A 14563-nucleotide genomic window follows, 5' to 3' on the forward strand; every position below is an offset into this window, starting at 1 on the left:
TGATGTACTGACTTTTAGTGACTGGAGAACAGTAACATGAATGTGGTAATTACAGCAGCTATGATGGGCTGTAGGTAAAAGTTAAGGTACAGATTGGTTCTGCTGTATGAAGATGCTCAGCACAGAAAAGTCTATAATGCATTGTGACCTAAACTAAGGGTGTGCAGGCCTGCCTGCAGCTGGAGCTGGCAGCTGTGGTCACAGCTCTGTCACCCACGGCCCTGGGCTGCTGGGACACCTTGGGTACAATAACCTGCATTTGGGAGAGCCCCTGGAGTCCCACATCCCTCATTTAGGGTCTTACACCCTGGGCCATCACCCAGAATTAAATGCAGTGCCTGTCTCAGATGTGTCCATCATTTGTGGTGACTGCTGGTGGCCACAGCCAGCTCCAGTGGCCAGAAAATCCCAGGGGAGCTCAATCCCCCCCTGTGAAACCACCCTGCCTGGTTTTGCCAAGGCTGGTTTGTAACCCTGAGGTGCTCAGGGAAGGGAGATCCTAAAATCCTGCTTGGCTGTGGGGTTTGGTGTCCTGGGGACACCCCATGTGCTGTGCTGGCAGCCACAGCCTGAGATCAGCAGCGTGAGGGGGGCATGAGGTTTCCTGCAGTCCACCAACCAGGGGCACTGACCCCACTGCAGAGCACCCACCTGGCACAGGTGCCCAGAGCAGCTGTGGCTGCCCCTGCATCCCTGGCAGTGCCCAAGGCCAGGCTGGACATTGGGACACCCTGGGACAGTGGGAGGTGTCCCTGCCATGGCAGGGGTGGCACTGGGGGGATTTGAGGTCCCTTCCAACCCAAACCAGTCTGGAACTCTCTGATTCCTTTCCCTGCTCAGCCAAGTGACTCCATCCCTGGTTCTGAGGTGGGCAGCAACATTTAGGGAGATGGACACACATTCCTTGAGGGACATGATGGACACACATTCCTGCAGGGAAATTATGGACACACATTCCTGGAGGGACAGGGACACCCATTCCTGGAGGGAAATGATGGACACACATTCCTGGAGGGACAAGGACACACATTCCTGGAGGGACAGGGACACACCTCCGTGTCTCTGGGGCTGCCCCATGCTGGGACCCCGAGCTGTCCAAAGCACCTTCATTAAAGCTGATCAGGATCCTGAGCTCCTGCAGGGATGCCCCTCCTGCCTGGGGACCTGCTTTGACTTGTGCAAATCCCTCAGCCTCCTTCACATCTTCTCTCATTCGCACAAGGGCTCCTCCTTGCTGCTCCCAGCCCTCCCAGTTTGCATGTTTTAGCCCTTTCTGCTGTTTCCCTGCCTTGGGGACACAGGTGGAGTGGAGGGACACGAGCAGGGCCAGAACACGACACCAGTTCCACTTCTTGTTCCCTCCTCGGGAGAGGCCTCCTGGGGCTCATCCTGTTCCACCTTGGCTTAGGAAAACAAAGCATTTTTTGGCTTTAAAAAGCAAAAGTAGGCTCTACTTGTCTTGTAAGACCCTAAGAAAGCTGCATGCCCTGATTTAAAAATGCCCTCGTGTCACAGCTGATGCCCCCTTGGGAGTTTTTCATATTAGAATATTGCTGTTATTTATGAAATCCCTGATAAAGCTGCACTTAATGCTCCCCTAATAGAATGTGCATCTTTAATTCTGCTGAATGTGTAGTTTGTCACTGATGCAAAGTGTTCTCATTAATTAAATAAGATTTAGCGACTCATAAAGCAATTGCTTCAAAATGAAATGTTATTTACATCTAAGGATATTAACAATTAAGGGAACCTAATTTTTCCTTGATACCATCTGTCTTGGAATTCCACTGATATTTTAACAGTGTCCTGATTTAATAACTGAAAATGAATTTTCAATATTAAACACATTTGCCAAGGAGCCAGGGATATTTCTCAATAAACACATTTGCCAAGGAATCAGGCATATTCTTCAAAATAAATAAGGCTGATGTGCAAAGGGCTCACTTTCCTAATAGATAAAGCCTGATTCTTAGAGGGGAGTGAGAACAATGGAATTAAACCGTATGTGAGTTTGTCCCAGAGTGCCAGGCAAGATGTGTTCTATCACCATCTGTATGGCAGTTGTCTTCTGTCCAGTGGGCAGTTTTCCTTATCTCTTCCACACCCACTCCTCCCTCGCGGAGGGGACACCTGCTGATAACAGCCATTGAGTGTCCCTGCATGGCTGATAAGAGCTACAGCATCCCACTGGGAGATGTGAGCCCAGAGGGAGGAGCCAAGCATTCCTGCCTGGATATAATCTGGAGATTCTGGAACACCAGCACGGCTTCTCCACTGGATTCCCCAGAGGAGCAGCAGCTGCCTCTCCTTCCCCTGGATCTTCAGAGGCAGAGACTGCACCCTTCTCCAGGATCCCTGCTCCAGCAGAACCACCCCTGACACTGCAGGAGGGCTGAGCCACAATTCCAATGGCACTGCTGCCAGCACCCTGACCCACAGGGTGTCAGCTTGGGTTCTGACTCTGCCAGTGTTGGTTTGGTTTACTGCATTGTTTATTTTATCTTTTTTTTTTTTTTCCCTATTAAAGAACTGTTATTTCCTGCTCCCATAATTTTTGTTGCCTGAGAGCCCCTTAATTTAAAATTTATAGCAATTGGGAGGGGTGGGGAGGGTTCACATTCTCCATTTCAGGGGAGGCTCCTGCCTTCCTTAGCAGGCACCTGTCTTTCCAAACCAAGACAGAGTTTCAGTCTATATTTTAAAGGCGGTGTTTTAATGGTCATGACTGTAGCAAGAAGCCTTAGGACATCCTGACTCTGTGGTGGATTTTGGGAAGGAAAAGGTGCCTGTCCCTCTTTCCCCGTGGCTCTGCCGCTCGTTATCTCTCCGCGTTAATCAGGCAGCCCCAGCCGCATCTCCCCTGATCAGGAGCTTCATCCCGGGTTCACCAGGGGCCGGGATTTCTCGGGGCCAGCGGGATTCATCCAGCTCCAGCACACAGCCCTGCCCTGTTCCTGTGGATTCCCCATTTTCATGTAAATGGGATGAAGGATGTGCCGGTGCTTGTCTCTCCTCCGCTAAGGTCCCTGTCCCTGCGCTGGCTCCGTGGGTAATTAAAGGTTTAATAGAGCAGGGCTGAGGAAAGGTCGGGATTTCCGAGCCCGCGGGAGGTGCCGTTTATTGAAGCGTTAACCCAGGGCTGGGGCTCTGCTGGAGGAGCTTTCCCGGCTGCTTTGATGCCGTGTTTGCTATCGAACTGCTCCCACACCTCCTCCCGCTGCATCCCCACCCAATTAGCACTTCCAGCCCCCGGCTTCATTAGCAGCCTGCTTTCCTGCTCATCGGTGCCAGCCCTCGCCTTGTTCCCATTAAGCTTCAGCACAAAGCTACAGCCCCACCCGGCCCTGCAGAACAAATCCCATTAAACTCAGGGCTGTGCCGCAGCCCTGCTCTGTTCTCACCTGTCCCCACCTGTCCCCAGCGCGGGGACCCTGCCCTGCAGTGGGCACCCCTCCCCAGCAGGACCTGGGCTGGCCTCGGTGCTTTTCCTCCTCTCCTGGTGCCCCCCTTTGTCCCTGCTATAGACACACATTATAATATTGGATTTCACAGATATTCCAGTGGGTTCTCTAATAATTATTGAAAGATTCCAATGGATTCTCTCTGTGTGCTGTTGCAGTCACTTTGCTCTAAAGATCCAGTTGTTATTCCTGCTGCCCATGAAGCTCAGTGCAATAGCTGCCAGCAGAGTGCTTGTGTTAAAATTGTGTTAAAACGCTTTAACACAAGCACAACACGGTGTGCTGGTGTTAAATATCCTGCTGGGCTGGGATAGCAGCCCCTGCACACAGGATGAGCACAGCTGGACAGATGTGCCCAGCAGCAGCAGCACTCAGGGCCCAGAGCAGCGTGGGCCAGGGCCCAGAGCTGCAGGGGATGAGGATGGGCTGGAAGCACAGCCCAGGGATGGGCAGGCTCTGGAAAGGTGGCCCCGAGGAGGAGCCAGGCTGAGCAGCTCTGGGAGCCTGGGAACGGCTCTGGGGAAAAGGTTCCTGTGCAGGAGGGGCTGGGAATGTGCAGCAGGCTGATGGGATTCCAAGGGATTGAAGGGGCATCCCCGAGGAGAGCAGGGTGCTCTTGCTGAGGGCCAAGGGGCACCCGGCCCTGAGAACCTTTGCTCTGGGCTCCTTGGCTCCTTGGTGGAACTTTTTACATTTCCACAGGACACTGAACGTGGTTTTCACAGGCTCCTCTTGAATTGTGGAAGCAAACAAACTCTCCACTTTTTGTGCAAGTTGTAAAGCTGGTGTGTTTATTACAGCACAGGGTGCTTGTGGGAATTGTTTCTTTAACACGATATGTGTATCTTTGGGAACTTCAGATTTTTTCATCTCTTTTTTACATATATATGTATGCAATTTTATAATAGGTTTATACATATTTATTGTATTGATTTTGCGTGACCTTTGTTGCTAATTTTTCTTTATTAGAAAGAATTCTTTGGTTAGGTTACTTTGTTATGTTTGGGTTTTTTTCCCCCCTTTATTTCTTGTTCTTTGCTGAAGCAGGTTTTTTGAGTATAGGTTTTTGTGAGAACAGGCAGTCAGACTAAACTGCAAGCTACAGACTTAACTGAAAGATGTACATTTCACCTAAATTAAAATGGATTTTTACTCTAGAAAATTTTTACTCTGTTTCACTCTGCTGCTCAGGAAGCATTTCTGCCCTGGGCTCAGGAGGTGCTGCCCCATCACCCCCTTCCCACTGAGCCCTCCTGGACAGACCCTGGACCTGCTGGGAAGGTGGCCCAACTCCAAAATGCAGCAGGGTAGAACAGAAAAAGTGAACTTGGAAGGGTCCCACAGTGCTCATCTGCTGGCTGTGCCACAGGAGCTGTGCCCCACCACTTCCATGGGTTAGGAATGGATGCATTTCTACCTCGGAGCCTTTTTTCCAAAATACTCATTCCTTCCCTGCTGGACCTTGTTGTGAGACACTCAATCCTCCTCTCCATGGGAATAAGCTCTGAGGTTGGAGAGCTCTGAATTGTCACTCTCCTGGTTTCTTTATTGGAGAAAATTTCCCATGGGGGAGGTGAAAATGCAGAGTTGTTGAAAATGGCTATGGCTTGATTTAAGGTTCTCAGAAATACTTGCAAAGTGTTTTATTTTCTGTGCACGGCGCTGGTGTGTAACAGAACTGTGGTGTGTAATCTGGATATCAGGGGGAATTTCCCCATGGAAAGGGGGCTCAGGCCTTGGCACTGCCCAGGGAGGGTTGCAGTGCCCATCCCTGCAGGTGTCCCCTGGAGGTGGCACTCAGAGCTCTGGGCTGGGGACAAGGTGGGCATTGGGCACAGCTTGAACTCCCTGGGCTGGGAGGGCTGTGCCAGCCCCAGGGATCCTGGGATGCTGTATGAAACACTCAAGCTTTGAAGCACTTTAAGTCCATCAACCTCTTTAGCAAGGACTTGTCTGAATCTGTGGGTCCCTTTCTTGGCCCCACACAAGGAGGAAGAGGAGCCAAAGGCACAAACTTGGGGTGTTCACTCTGAGGCAAGAGAATGAGCCTCTCCATGGGCAGAGCCTTGTAGGGCTGGAGCAGCCAGGGGTTTGCAAAGGGAGGTGATGAGCTGCCCTGCTCCCTCCAGCACCTCCAGCCTCTAAAGCCATGTATTCTTACCCCTCCCCTCCTGTGGGACACTATGCTGTGCTGAGCAAATCCATGCCGGGATTGCTCTGTGCTGAGTAAATGCATCCCGGGATTGTTCTGCGCCCTGTGCTGAGTGAATCCATCCCGGGATTGCTCTGTGCTGAGTAAATCCATCCCGGGATTGCTCTGTACTGAGTAAATCCATGCCGGGATTGCTCTGTGCTGAGTAAATCCATCCCGGGATTGCTCTGTGCTCTGTGCTGAGTGAATCCATCCCGGGATAGCTCTGTGCTGAGTAAATCCATCCCAGGATTGCTCTGTGCTCTCTGCTGAGTGAATCCATCCCGGGATTGCCCTGTACTGTGCTGAATAAATCCATCCCGGGATTGCTCTGTGCTGAGTAAATCCATCCCAGGATTGCTCTGTGCTCTCTCCTGAGTGAATCCATCCCAGGATTGCTCTGTGCTCTCTCCTGAGTAAATCCAACCCGGGATTGCTCTGTGCTGAGTGAATCCATCCCAGGATTGCTCTGTGCTCTCTCCTGAGTGAATCCATCCCGGGATTGCTCTGTGCTGAGTAAATCCATCCTGGGATTGCCCTGTGCTGTGCTGAGTAAATCCATCCCGGGATAGCTCTGTGCTGAGTAAATCCATCCCGGGATTGTTCTGTGCTCTGTGCTGAGTGAATCCATCCCGGGATTGCCCTGTGCTGTGCTGAGTGAATCCATCCCGGGATTGCTCTGTGCTGTGCTGAGTAAATCCATCCCGGGATAGCTCTGTGCTGTGCTGTGATGGGAACTGAGTAAATCCATCCCGGGATTGCCCTGTGCTGTGCTGTGATGGGAACTGAGTAAATCCATCCTGGATTGTTCTGTGCTGTGCAGGAAGGGCAGCGGAGGTCATTAGAGCCATTGATTGCTATTGGGCTAATGAGCCAGGGGCTAATCAATTCTCTGGAGCTGCCATGGAAGAGATTCCAGCTCCCTGCTCACGGGCAGTGCCCGTGTCTGAGCCCCCCAGCTCAGCAGGAACACTCTGGACATCCATCCCGGGCTGCAGGTGTTGGATTAAGTTCTTTTCTGACCCAGAGATGGGGGAAATGAGACGTGCTTTAAAAACTTTTATTCCACTTTCAGTCTCATGAGAAGGATGAGACAATACAGATGTTATAATTCATGCTATCACCATCAGAAGCCAACTCTTAATTACAATATACTATTTCTTGGCCTATCAACTTACGTCACACTGTGTTGCAAATACTTTAATCATCTAAAATTACTCTTCATAAGTCTTACTACAACACATTTTTCATAGCTTTATTTCTCCAAACTATTTAGTCTCATTTGTAAAATTACCTTTTAAAACTTATTTCTAGTTCTGTTTCACTCTTACTATCTCTCTTATTTTATTGTATCTTAAAATCAGTATTTTTTATCTCAAAGTTTACATACGGATGCATACTATGTTTATTTCAAAGTTTACATACAGATGCACACTTCTGTCAAACTTTAAGAATTTTGTACAAATCCATTTTCCACATGCAGGGAGCCTCCTTCCACTGCACATGGAAGGAGGTGGAAGGTGTCACAGCCTGCAGGTGTCACAGGCCACAGGTGTCACAGGAGGAGAATTCAGCTATCCCAGCTGGTCTGAAGCACCTCTGGGCTTTGGGTGGTGGGGCAGGGCAGAGAGTTCCAGCACTGCTGGGGCTGGAGGAGCCCTCTGGGGTCATCATTCCAACCCTCCAGCAGCCCCACCATTCCCAATGAACCTGGCATGGAGTGTGACCTGGGGGAATGCTGGGGCTGGGCCAGGGGAGCTTTGGGATGGATTTCAGGGAAAGGTTCTTCCCCAGAGGGTGCTGGCACTGCCCAGGCTGCCCAGGGAATGGGCACGGCCCCGAGGCTGCCAGAGCTCCAGGGGGGTTTGGGCAGCACTGCCAGGGATGGACAGGGTGGGATTGTCGGGGGTCTGGGCAGGGATGGGTCTGGGATGATCCCTGTGGGTCCCTCCAGCTCAGGACATTCCAAATTTTCACCTCACTCACTCATTCCCAAGGCTCCCACTGTGGTTAGTTAGCCTGGACATGGGGTGCGTGCTCTGCACCCACCTCTGGGTTGATCCCAGTTTTCCATACCCCACACACAATCCCAGTTCCATACCCCACACATGATCCCAGTTCCATACCCCACACACAATCCCAGTTTTCCATACCCCACACATGATCCCAGTTTTCCATACCTCACGCATTATCCCAGTTTTCCATACCTCACACATTATCCCAGTTTCCCATACCTCACACATGATCCCAGTTCCATACCTCACACATGATCCCAGTTTCCCATACCCCACACATGATCCCAGTTCCATACCCCATACACGATCCCAGTTCCATACCCCACATGTGATCCCAGTTCCATACCTCACACACAATCCCAGTTTTCCATACCCCACACATGATCCCAGTTCCATACCTCACACACAATCCCAGTTCCATACCCCACATGTGATCCCAGTTCCATACCTCACACACAATCCCAGTTCCATACCCCACACATTATCCCAGTTTTCCATACCCCATACACGATCCCAGTTCCATACCCCATACACGATCCCAGTTCCATATCCCACACACGATCCCAGTTCCATACCCCACACATGATCCCAGTTTCCCATACCTCACACATCATCCCAGTTCCATACCCCACACACGACCCCAGTTTTCCATACCCCACACATGATCCCAGTTCCATACCCCACATGTGACCCCAGTTTTCCATACCCCACACATGATCCCAGTTCCATACCCCACACATGATCCCAGTTCCATACCCCACACACGATCCCAGTTTTCCGTACCCCACACATGATCCCAGTTCCATACCCCACACACGATCCCAGTTTTCCATACCCCACACAGGATCCCAGTTCCATACCCCACACGTGACCCCAGTTTTCCATCTGCTCCTGCCCCTGACATTTCTGCCAGCCTCCCCCAGCCTCTCCTGGTGAGCTGCTCCATCAAACCCAGCTCCAACTGCAGCATCCCTCTTCTGTCATTTTCCCTTTATTAGCTGGGATCATTAAAACCCCAAACAAATTGATAGTGCATTTTCATTGATAAATACCTTTACACATTTGTCTTAGCATCCAAAACACCGATTAAGCTTTATGGAGTTTTATACCTCAGAACTTAATTTTGCTAAACATTGATAGCAGAAAATTGGAATATAATGTAATTTCTGGGTGAAAACAACAGTGTTTTCCCACCCACAGTTAATTGCATTTTGTTGTTGGGGCTTTTTTTAACAGAAGTGGAAAAAAATGTGCAGGTTTGACTGCAATGGCCTTGTGCTGTTGATGTTTCCACCTTGTACTGATCCTTCCAGTTCCTGCCTCTCACAAAGAATATTCCGGATGGAAGCAAACAAGCTGCACACACAGTTACTGAACACTCATAACAGAGAGACCCAGCACGGGTGCTTTGTAGTGAGGAATGTTCCTAGAATTTCAGCAGATCCTGGTGGGAGCTCCTGCCCAGAGTCATCCCCCACCCATGGCTGAAATACAATACAGGACCATGTTAATTATTGCTAAAAATAATGCAGGATAATGCTAATTATTATTAAAAACAATACAGAATCATGTTAATTATTATTATTAAAACCAATACAGGATAATGTTAATTATTACTAAAACCAATACAGGATAATGTTAATTATTACTAAAAGCAATAGAGGATAATGTTGATTATTGTTAAAATAACAGAGGATAATGTTAATTATTACTGAAAGCAATACAGGATAATGTTAATTATTGTTAAAACAATAGAGGATCATTTTAATTATTACTAAAAATAATACAGGATAATGTTAACTATTATTAAAAATAATACAGGATAATTTCCTCGTGCCTTGCTGTTGGGGGCAGGGAGGCAGCCCTGGCCCTGGCAAGGTGTGCCTGCTGCCAGGTTGGGCTCCGTGGTCCTGGGAAGCTCCAGCTGAGCAGAGGCAGAGCTCTGGAGCTCTGCAGGTGTGTGAAATACGCCAATCACTTGATTTAAAATTTTAAAAAGTTTAATAGTAATAAAATTGTTATAAAAATAGCAATATAATCACAGTAATAAAAATTTGGACAATTAGGATTAGGACAATACGAGACAATAAAAACAAAGAGTTATGGACAGTCCAGGTACCTCTTTCTGGGCAGCACAAGCCCGAAAAAGGCCCCACGTTAACAGAGGATTAACCCTTAAAAGCAACAGGCTGTTGCACATTCATACACCTCATCCATGATGCATAAATTCCATTCAAACACAGGATTCTGTCTGGGCAGTGTCAGCTTCTTCCTCTGCATCCTGACGGCGTCTCCAGGGCTGAGCAGGCAGGAAGAAGTTCGTTTGTTCTGATCATGGAGCAATAAATTCTCTTTCTCTGAAAGATCCAGGTGTCCTGGGGCTGCTATCTGGTGTGAGTCCTTTCTTTAAAAAAAGTATCTTACATAGTATAGTTTCTATACATTTTATTGTTTTCTATAGTTTTTCATAGTTTTTAACATTATCTCATAACCTAAAACTATATTTAATACACTACCTAAGAAAATTAACCCAGCATAACTTTCTACCATAACAAACATAATATTCAGTTGAATATTTGCCAAAAGCCAATCATAAAATACACATTTTTCACAAGGTAGAATTTGCTGCCTGCAGCAAGTGGATGCTGGACTCTGGAGCTCTGCAGCTGGAACTTCTCCCTTCAGGAGGTGGGTGCTGGAGTTCTGAGTGCTCACCTGGGGGTTCTGCCCAAGCAGAGAGGTGAATTTGCTTTTTCCTCTGCGCTGGCTTTGCAGGGGTTAAGGCACCCCGGCTCTCCTGGAGTTTGCCTGGCTCCAGCTCTGCCCCCAGCTGCTCCTCCTGCCTGTCTGGCCCAGATTAGAGCCCTCTGGTACCTGTTGTTTCCTCCCTGGGAAGGCACTTCACTGTAATCAAGGCTTCTCCTAATCGTCTTTCTGATGAACTAAACAGATTAAACTCTTTAAACCTCCCCGGGTAAAGAACTTTTTTCTAATAGCCAAATTATTTCTGCAGCTCTTTTCTGCCCTCTCTCTAATTTGCTGGAGGCTTTTTAAAACTTTTCCTTCTCAGCTGTGTCGTATTTCCAGCAGACATCTGGCGAGGTGAAGTGGGGAAAAGGGCTGGGGATTGTGAGACTTCTCCCAGCTGCTGGTGGAATATTTCATCTTTTCATCTGCCTCTTCCTTGTGCCTGGGTGGTCGGGAAGGGCCCCCCCAGGATGGAGCAGGCTCCCCCCAGGATGGAAGAGGCTCCCCTTGGTCTCAGTCCTGTGGGGTGGCACAGGAGCCAGGGTGGTGATGCCTCAGGGGGCCACTGATACCTCAGATATTAGCTTTTCTATTTTTCACATTCTGTGCTGCTTTAGTGTGTGGGTCCAGGCTTCATATTATGGGATGGTGAGCTCTGTGCAGAGAGCAGGGAGACAAAACAATTCCTGCTCCAGCTGGGCACCAAGGACAAATGACCCAAATCTCAGCCCAAGAGCACAAACCCCGTGGGCTGGAGAGAGAAAAACAAGCAGGGTGGGACTGCAGGGGCTAAAGCTGGAATGGGACAATGAACTGCAAGATGCAAATGGAGCAGAACTGATCCCAGGGACAGACCCCGTGCCCGGCCGTGCATTTTGGGGCCATTTTGGTTCATCTTGGGTGCAGCCCTGGCTGGGCTCTGGTGCTGCCCAAGGTGGATCCATGGAGGAGATGCTTTGAATCAATCCCTGCTTTATTCTGGAACTCCATCCAGCCTCTGCTCTAGGCATCAGGAGCAGTGTTAATGGGACATTAATGTGCACAGCCCGAGCCCTGCCCTGGTACTGGGGCATGATTGTTTGTTAAGGATTGTGTTCTGTTCTGTTCTGCACCACGGGGGTTCTCTCCTCTGGGCACCCCTTCCAGCACGGGGACCCACACCCACCTCACTCAGCCCTGCTTTCCTTCTGCCACAGGATCACACCCTGCACAGCAGAGCTCAGGGGACAGGGAGGTTCACTGCAGGGTCCAGGTGACACTGGCATTGTGGCATATTGTCTTGGTTTGAAAAGCCAGGTGTCTGCTAAGGAAGGCAGGAGCCTCCCCTGAAATGGAAAATGCAAACCCCCTCCCTCTGAATTATTGTAATTCTGAATTTAAGGGGCTCTCAGGCAAAGATATGGGAGCAGGAATAACAGATCTTTATTAGGAAAATTAATAAAACAAATGCAATAGTACAAACAAAAAACAAACCCCTGCCAGAGTGAGAGCAGTCCCTGTCCCCCTGTGTGTCAGGGGGTGGCACAGCCCCATCCCATGGGGGCTCAGCCCTCCTGCAGTGCCAGCTGTGCTGCTGCTGGAGCAGGGATCCTGCACAAGGGGGGAGTTTTCCTCTGCAGCTCCAGGGCTGCTGCAGATGGGCCTGGGCTCCCTCTGGCAATGCAGGGCAGCAGAAAGCTGCTCCTCTGGCAATGCAGGGGGCAAAGGCTGCTGTGCTGCTCCAGGCTCAGATTGGATCCAGGTAGGAATGCTTGGCTCCTCCCCTGGGCGCAGCATCTCCCCATGGGATGCTGGAATTGGATCAGCCCTGCAGGGACACTCAGTGGCCATGGACAGCAGAGATCTCCTGGAGGGAGGATTGGCTGTGGGGGAGATAAAGAGAAAACTGCCCCATGGACAGCAGAGAGCTGCCCCACCTCTGACAGATGGGAATAGAATTCCCACCCCCATTTCCAACCTGAGACACATCTCCCTTCCAAAGGCCACCTTGGGTGTTCCTCCTTCCCTCCTCGGTTCCAGGTGATAATGATCCACGATTCCCTTCACCAAAAGACAAATAAAATTACTACAGGAAATAGGTTTGTTTTCCAACTGCGAGACATCATCTGACATTACATTTGGAAAGTGCTGAAATGTTTATTTTCTTTATTAACAAAACTGCAGACAAGGGTGGCATTTTTTAAGCGGGAAGAAATTAGATGGCACCTAAGTGGGGGGAAGCAAGGCCCATTTTTCATTATAAAAGAGGAGGATTTTGGAAATCGAGGAGCTGAACCATGACTGATGAGTTTAGGTAAAGTTCCCATCTCTACCAAGGGCTTGTTGTGCAGCTCAGATAATTCAATCTGTGTCTTGTTTTTGCCCATGCCCAGCTTTTCCTTCAGTTTGCAGGTCGGACACTGGGGCTGGGAGCAGCCTGGGACAGTGGGAGGTGTCCCTGCCATGGCAGGGGTGGGAATGGGTGGCATTTGAGGTTCCTCCAACCCAAACCAGTCTGGGATTCTGTGGAAAATACGTTACCAGCCCCAAGAGCCTGCTGCAGTCTCACTTGCCTTCCCTGGCCTAAAAAAGAAAATGAATTATTATCAAAGCAAGGTGACTTCCCAGCAGCATTTCAGGTTTTCCCTCTCAGAGTTGTCTCTCCAGGAGCCTGTGGTTTGGTGCTTTGTGATCAGACACAACTTGCTGTACAACCATGCTCAATTTCTCATTAATATTGAAAGTAGAAATTATTTTTTAGACCTCCGTGGCTATTCTTTAGTGAGGCAAAAAAATAAAAAAAGGAGGTAAAGTCTGAGTTTTCTGGAGGCTGGGGAAGCTGTTAGTGAGAGGTTTGACTGGGAAGAGGCTCCCTCAGAGCAGGAAATTCAGCAGGAGGGGCTGGGGGTCCCTCCTGGCCCTGCTGCCGAGGCAGGGAAAAGCTGCTGGGTGAATTCCCAGGTTCCTGACCCCCCAGGTTCCACTGGGTTGTGCATTACCTCGAGGTAATGGATGGTGCCAGCACCCAGCCAGGTTTTCAGACTCGATAGTGGGATACAAATGAAGCGTTTTGGGTAGCAGAAGAAATATAGTGTTATATTCCTATTTTGTTCTCATTAGTTCTTTTTTATATAAATAGTAACTGTGCAGGGTGTAATACATCCTCTGCTGTCAGGATTTATCAGGGAAGTGCTCTGGCTGGGCAATTGCTCTGTGAAAAATTAAGGGGTTTGCCTCATTCTATCAACATGTTTTGGTTTCACTGGTGAATAAAAATAGATTTTTAAATAACAGCCACATAAAGTAATAAAACCCAGAACAGAGCCTATTTTCATTCCAGAGGTGGATTCAGCTGGAATAGATCACAGGGTAATTAATTACCAAGGCCCATTATTACAAATACAACTGAAAAGTCTAATGAATGTTGTGGTGATTTTTAATTTCTAGCAGCCAACTGTGAGATGTCAGCCGGCTTTTCCACAGGATTGTGAAAAAGAGTCCCTCTGCACTCTGGGCATGCAGCAGCTGCTCCTGGGCATTGTGCAAAGCCCCAGGGACTAGGGCACACGACTGACTGGGTCTAGAACATTCTGCAGCTTCTTCCTGTTTGTGTCACCTCTGGGGTGGGAGGTCCAGCTCGGTCTAATGGCTCCCAGTTCGAGGAAAAATCCGGTGATCAGGTGAAATTCAGTGAAAATCAGGTCATGGGCATTTTGGGGCTGTTTCTCGTGGAGGAAGGTTCCAAAGGGATCATGGACGTGCTGGGGCGATTCTTTCCAAACCATCCCCAGGAGCTGATCCCTCCAAAGGAACGTGCACCTCCCACCCTGGCACGTGGAAGTGTTGTGGGGTCAGGCCCCAGGATCCCAAAACCAGAGAGCCCAGACTGGTTTGGGGGGTAAGAGACCTCAAATCCCATCCAGTGCCATCCCTGCCATGGCAGGGACACCTCCCACTGTCCCAGGGTGTCCCAATGTCCAACCTGGCCAGCAGCTGTGGCTGCCCCTGGATCCCTGGCAGTGCCCAAGGCCAGGCTGGACACTGGGGCACCCTGGGACAGTGGGAGGTGTCCCTGCCATGGCAGGGATGGCACTGGGAGGGATTTGAGGTCTCTTACCACCCAAACCACTCCAGGAGTGTCTGATTCTGTCTCTCTGGCACTGGATGGC

This window comes from Camarhynchus parvulus, chromosome 5 (genome assembly GCF_901933205.1).
Source record: "Camarhynchus parvulus chromosome 5, STF_HiC, whole genome shotgun sequence".
NCBI classification, from domain to species: Eukaryota; Metazoa; Chordata; class Aves; order Passeriformes; family Thraupidae; genus Camarhynchus; species Camarhynchus parvulus.